The sequence below is a fragment of the Pteropus medius genome, unplaced genomic scaffold (genome assembly GCF_902729225.1).
Source record: "Pteropus medius unplaced genomic scaffold, Ma_sr-lr_union100, whole genome shotgun sequence".
Taxonomy (NCBI): Eukaryota; Metazoa; Chordata; class Mammalia; order Chiroptera; family Pteropodidae; genus Pteropus; species Pteropus medius.
The window spans coordinates 24,144,757-24,151,496 of NW_024350319.1; positions in this window are offsets into that span (position 1 = coordinate 24,144,757).

Below are 6,740 nucleotides of genomic sequence, written 5' to 3' on the forward strand. Positions count from 1 at the left end.
TCCATGTCCTGGCCACCGTGAATAATGCTGCTATGAACACTGGTGTTTGTTGCATATATTTGGAAGAGGTTTACTTGAGTGTTTTGGTTATAGCTTTCTCTGATTTGGGAACAGAAGAATGTTCCTGCTGTTGCCAAAATTTTTTCCATCTAGTTAAACACAAATTAGTGAAACCCAAGACACCTCAAGGGCTAATTAAAGAAAAAACTGTCAAACCTTTGGAAAACAGAATTTCTACATAGATTTCCCCATAGGTATACTTATCAATTTGTAGGAAACTAAGAACAAATATTCCAAATAGCGATTAATGTTCCAAATAAAAATTGCTCATGCACACACAAAAGAGCCAATTAATAGACAAATAATGGAAGGTAAAATTGTGGATAAGATGCTCCGCGTTTTCTCCTTGACGGTTCAGATACAGGAATGAAACTAAGCAGATACTCAAATTAAGTGATTTTTTTTTTCCCTTGGAAAAGGAATCATGTTTCATCCCTAATTCTTAAATTCTTTTTTGTAATGTTAGATGTCTGTCACTTGTATTGCACAAGAATAGAAAGCCACAATTTACCTAAAGGCAGGTGGTCTAGCTTTGAAAGATGCTAGTATTCACTATTCAATTCAAATTTCCTAGATCATTTAATTGGAACTGGCCTTTTTTATGCTGAGCATTAGGAAGAGAACAGAAAACTGTGTTTCCTTCAGGCTGAGCACTGGGGAGTAGGTGTTCTGAACATCAACTTAAAAGCCAAGAAGCAAGAAAAACTATTTCTGGCAACAAAACACCTGCTTAGCTCTACATTATACAATTACTAAACCCATCTTGGATAGCTGTAGTGGGAAATGTAGCTTTTAGCAAGGACTAGTTCCTGGGTAGATTTTAAACATTTTATTCTGAGACAAAGTTAGAGAAGTAGAAGTTGTATATCTGGACCAATACAAAAATAACTGGAATGAAAAAAGGAGGAAAGAAAACACTGTCTGATACAGCCACTAAACTACAACAACCCATGAACCAATGGGAAGCTTTCAGAAATTTAGTGTTCTTATGTATAGAATACTCATTTCAAGTCATAGAATATAAGGCTAGAAGGAACCTCCAAATAACACTCTGCTTAACCTTCTTATTTTATGCTTTATTTTGTTTGACAAGAGGGCAACAGAGAAAAAAAATGGATAATAGTTTAAATAGAACTAGCTAAATGGCTCTTAACTCCTGGATCACCTGGATATCATACTGCTTACCATCTATATTTTGTAGAGTAGCATAGAGTATTGTCATATATGTCATTTCATTATATCTTCACATAATGTAAGATGTCAGAAAAGGCATTATTCTATTTCAAAGATGAAAGATGTACATAAATATAATTAAATATAAAAAGTTTACTGTACTAATGTTAGCTACATAGGTAAAAATACAAGCAAGACCAAATCCTAAGCCTCCAGCTTTCCTATATTAATCCTACTGGTTAAAATATTCCAGCCGAACAGAAATGTTTTATACATAACATTAACGTGATAAATATACTGGAAATTGAATGAATGTGCCCACTGAATATTACCAAGTACAAATACTTGTTACACTAGATTCTACACGGTGATACCTTGGCAAAATATTCTTTTATAACGAATCCTTTTGCAAAGAAGCCCATGATAGAAAACAAAATAAAACAGATGCAGTGGGCACACAGCAGCAAGTTTTCACAGGTGGCAAGATATAAAACCAACTAACCAACCAACCAACCAACCAACCACTTACTCAATTTTTTTTTGGCCTTGACTCTTTTAAGAAAGGTATAGTGACCAAAGTAAGAAAAATTTTGCTTTCTTTATCTTCAGCCACCAGAATTTTTTCCCCAGCTTTTCTTTTCATCCCTTTTTTTTGTAGCAGAAAAAGGAAGGCTTCATTTATTCATCCATCCATCCATCCATCCATCTGTTCATCCATTCAGAACTATTTATTGTCTAATCCATGCCAGCATTATCTTAGGTGTGGGGGACACATGCCCAGAAGCTCCCATCCTAGTGTAAGATGTAGACAAGTAAAATAGCTTTTATAATACAGCGTGATAAGGGCTATGATGAGAATGCATGCAGTTGGCCACCTCTAACTCCCACTGGGGAGGACGGTAGAAAAGCTCTAGCAAAATGACTCTAAGTTAAAACTTAAAATAGGGAAATGGGGAAAGAGTATTTGAAGGAGCAGTAGGTGTAAAGGGGCAAAACCAAAGATTTTCCTGTTAAAAGAACTGAAAAGCAGGTGGTGGGAGAAGGAGCAGAGGAAACAGTGGCAAAGGTGGAATTGGATTGGGAAGCTGGAGCTATGTCTTGCTGAGTGCTGTCAGCCATGTCAAAGGCTTGAACTCAATCTTAAGGACAACTGGACGACAATTAAAGGGTTTATTTAGGGAACACACGAATAGATATGAGTTTCAGAAAAATCACTCAGGCCAGGTTGGGGACCAACCAGTTAGGTTGTTAACCATAATCCAGAAGAGATAATAGTGGCCTAAAAATAATTGCACAGACTGTTTGACTAACAGGATACGACTTGTGGCCTCCATTCTCCACTTTGATTTTACATTATTTATCTCCTATTATGGAGAATTTCTTTCCTGATAAAAATTTTAAGCTCTAACCAAGCAAATGCAGATATTTTAGGGTCAAAAGCTCTTAGAGTTGCACGCTTCCTTGAATCCCATTAGACTTCTGCTCCCTTGAAGATGACATGCTGTGGGTTGGCCTGGCTGAATCACATTACTCTATAACTACCCCTGTCCTTGTCTTTGCCCCAGCTTAGGCCACTTCTTTTAAATCTTTTTCCTAAATCCAACTTATTTTTATTTTTTTCTTCACTCTTAAGTTTTCTCACATTTTCTTGACACAGGCTCCTTTTCCACAGAACTCTTTACTATTTTGACCTCTGCATTTTGAAAAAGAAATTTGTTTTTAAGGTTAGGGACTCATCTTTGTGTGAACACTGAAGCCTGAATATTATAACAGTGATTCTAGTGTCTGGGTAGAGAGTAGCCATCCCTGGCTATCAAGAGCAAGAACTTGCCCAAAAAGGAACTCCAAGAAGAATCTGGAACAGAGGCAGTAATTTTAAGATGTTTTATATAAGTTGTAACTAAAAGCATTATTAAGAGACCAGAAATGTAAAATGATATCTGTCAAGTTTTGTTGGGGACTAAATGTATATTAAACTGCAGATATAAACTTAACTACATGTGGCAACATCAACAAAACTTTATCTTATCCTCAAACAATCTTTAAAATGCTCAAAGTCTTGGGAATTATAAAATAATGAAATGTACTTCCTGACCTCTGTTTTACTGAGGGAAATTAAGGGAAAAAATAGTGCCCAGAGTTGGAGTGAGCTAGTCCAATAGCATAGCCTACCTTTTCCCAAGGCCAGGGTGGCATCGGCAGTAGCAATCAGGGTTGAAGAAAACTGTGCCCATAGAATGATGCTCTCACAGAGGCACTGCGGCAACAAAGACCAGCTGTAGATAGATTCCAGAGCAACTGGCATCTGAGCCAGTGGTTGCAGTTGCCCTTGTCATGAGGACCTACTGATAGCCCTTGCTCTACCAGTAAATAGTGAGAACAAGCCTAATGGCTTTTTGAAAATGCTGAGTGAACACGTACAGTAGTTCATGAGTCAGACCTCACCCTGTGTATCATCAGAACACAGTTTTCAGTTGTTTTTGTTCTTATCCATTGTTTAATATATATCTGTGGTAGATATCATTGGTTAAAGACAGGAGGCTAAAGAACATCGATGTTGAAATACAAATTTTATAGATCATCTTAAGATTTTCTTTACCAAATCCACAGGTTGCGTTTGACTGACCAAATGTATAATAGATCAAGATGTCTCTAGTTCTGCAAAAGCCAGCATTAAAAGGAAAACATTTTACCAATAATGTGGATTTTGACTTTTTGATTGTTTGTTTAGTAGGATTCAAGATTATCCATAACAAAATATTTATTTGAGAATAAGGACTGACAAATAACAACAAATTCTTCTCTCAATTCATACTGTAGGAACAGGATTATGTAAATAAGACATTTCACATTTTTAACAGCAAAGTGTAAGAAGTTCTATCTTATAAAGGAAGCAGTTTTGTTGATGTTGCCACATGTAGTTAAGTTTATATCTGCAGTTTAATATACATTTAGTCCCCAACTAAACATGATGGATATCATTTTACATTTCTGGTCTCTTAATAATGCTTTTAGTTACATAATTAATTTTTAAAAATTGAATAGTAGATGTTACTTGTTAAATTAGGAAAAAAATAAAATTTTATACAACTATTATTAACAATATATTTAAACAACCAAATAATTAAGGTAACTATGTAATTTATAATTTAAACTAAAACAGTTTTGAGAGTGAAAGAACTACTTATAATCAGTAGGATAATATACAAAATCTGGGCCTATCTTGAAGAAACCAGAACTTTTGGTTATAATACTAAGAATATAATGTAATAATATGTTGATTTGTGTTTTTAAATTTAAAATTATTTATTTATTATACAATATATAAGATGGTTTTTAAAAACTAAAGGGAGTTTAAGAGTTTATGAACCAAAAAAAAAGACATCTAAGATAGATTGTGCTACATTAATCCAATCCCTTCATTTCACAAGTGAGGGTTGTAAACCTAAACAGGCTACAAGATGACCACTGTACTATAGCAAAGCTCGAGGAAACCTTCATGACCTATTTGCTGGATGATAAATGACAATTACAGGCAAATTCACAACCTTGCTACAAAGAGTAAACCAAGGAATTAAAAACACAATTTAAAAAAGTACTTCATAAAATTCTAATAATTAACATGAAATATCTAGCTCTTTTAATGAAAATCATAAAAAATAATTTTTAGTAATTATATTCTAAGGTTTCGTAACACATTTATCTATAGAAACTCCCCCGTCAATCTCAGTGGCAAGAAAGATTACCAAGGGCATCAGAGGTGAGAAAGAAATGTCTGGACTGGAGACCTGGGCAGTTCTTCAACTGAAGGTTCAGGGGAAGGCAGTTTCTAACATAGCAGACAACCAAGGCTGCAAGCTCATTCCTACTCAGTCTCTCCGACATTATGGTCCACATAAGTAGCAATAGCTGAGTGTGAGAAAATGAACTGAAAGAACTGTCATCTCAGTGGCCAAATGTGGAAGATCCAAGATCCGGATAAGCAGGGTCAATCTACAGCAGTGGACAAAATTGCATCTAATCTGTGGATACGGTTTACGATAACGCTGAAACAGAGGCAGATGTTAGTTCTCAATCTACCTTCCATTTACAGTCAGGCTCAATTCCTCAGAATTCAGTGAACCTCAGAATCCTTGGGCAATTTCAGGAGGAGTACACTGGAGGTCTCAATAAGAAGACATAGAATTACTGCTGAAGGGCAGAGGAGCATCTTGAGCAGTTAATTGTAAAAATAAGACATGAGTATATTGATACCCCAGGTAGATGATACAGTTTATACCATTTTTACAAAAACCATTCTAAAGTGGTATTTTTGTTATGTTTAAATTCAAATTGTATGAAATTTAGTGGAGATAGAATGGTAATAAGTAAGTTTGGACCTTATGGATGAATTTCTGGGTAATTAAATGATTCCTACATAATTCCAACATATTAACTGACAAATTGGAAAAAAGAAAAGAATTAAAAGTTATGTCTGATTGAAGGAATAAAGTCAAGAAGTGAGTAGACTAATGAAAAAAAGTGAAATAAGATAGTAATGATGAAGGAAGCCATGATGGTACCTGACAGGGAAAAGGCCTTTCATTGTTATTTAATGGCAGCTTTTTCCCATTTATTTTGTTTTTAGAGTAAACATTTGACATAGCTTCTTGCTGTAGAGACAAGAACATAAGATTTGAGGACGGAAAACTTGAACTGAGATCCTTGCCCCACCATTGACCTCGAACACATCACTTAGTATTTTTTGTCCTCGCTTCCTTTTACTAGAGAGGAGCAAGAACATCTTACTCACTGGGCTTGTCGAAAGGAATAAATAAAATAAGCATGTGGGCATGCTTGACATATAGAAGACCTTTAAATATGTTAATTTTTTTCTAAGAATGTTTAAAATCATCTTGAGGAATACTTTAAAAGAATGTGTAGAAAAATAGAGAAATAGTAAAAGAAATGTGGGACTTTGAAAAGCTTTGTAATGAGTTAACAGCTGTTTAAAAGTGCTCATTAGCATTTGATAACCTTTGCAGTTGGCAAAGTGCTGTTCTGAAGATTCTATTATTATATGGTATAGAAGTAGAGAAGAATGAAAACTCGATCTATCAGAAAATTGCCAGTTAGTAGGACAGGTGTTAAGAATATAATTGTAATTTGAGAAAAGACATTAATAATTTAAAGGTCGAGGTGGTCCAACCCTTAGGAATTCATGTAATAAGGAGTTCATAATGCAAATTACAGCTTTTATTAGCTATGTGAGGGGAAAAAGTCACCTCCGAGTGTGCAAACTTCTAAAAGGGACAAGTTATCAGTTTTTCCTATCTGAAAAGATTCCCACTCTTACGCTATTTAGTTTGATCATCACCATCACCATCATCAAATATTCAATGAATGTTTCAGGGCTCCAAAATAAAACTGTGTAAATAATTGTCCCTGTGCTAAAAATAGATAAATAAATAAAATTTTAAAAAGATACTCCAAGTAGAAATTTAGGACTAGATTTTTTGAAAAAGGAA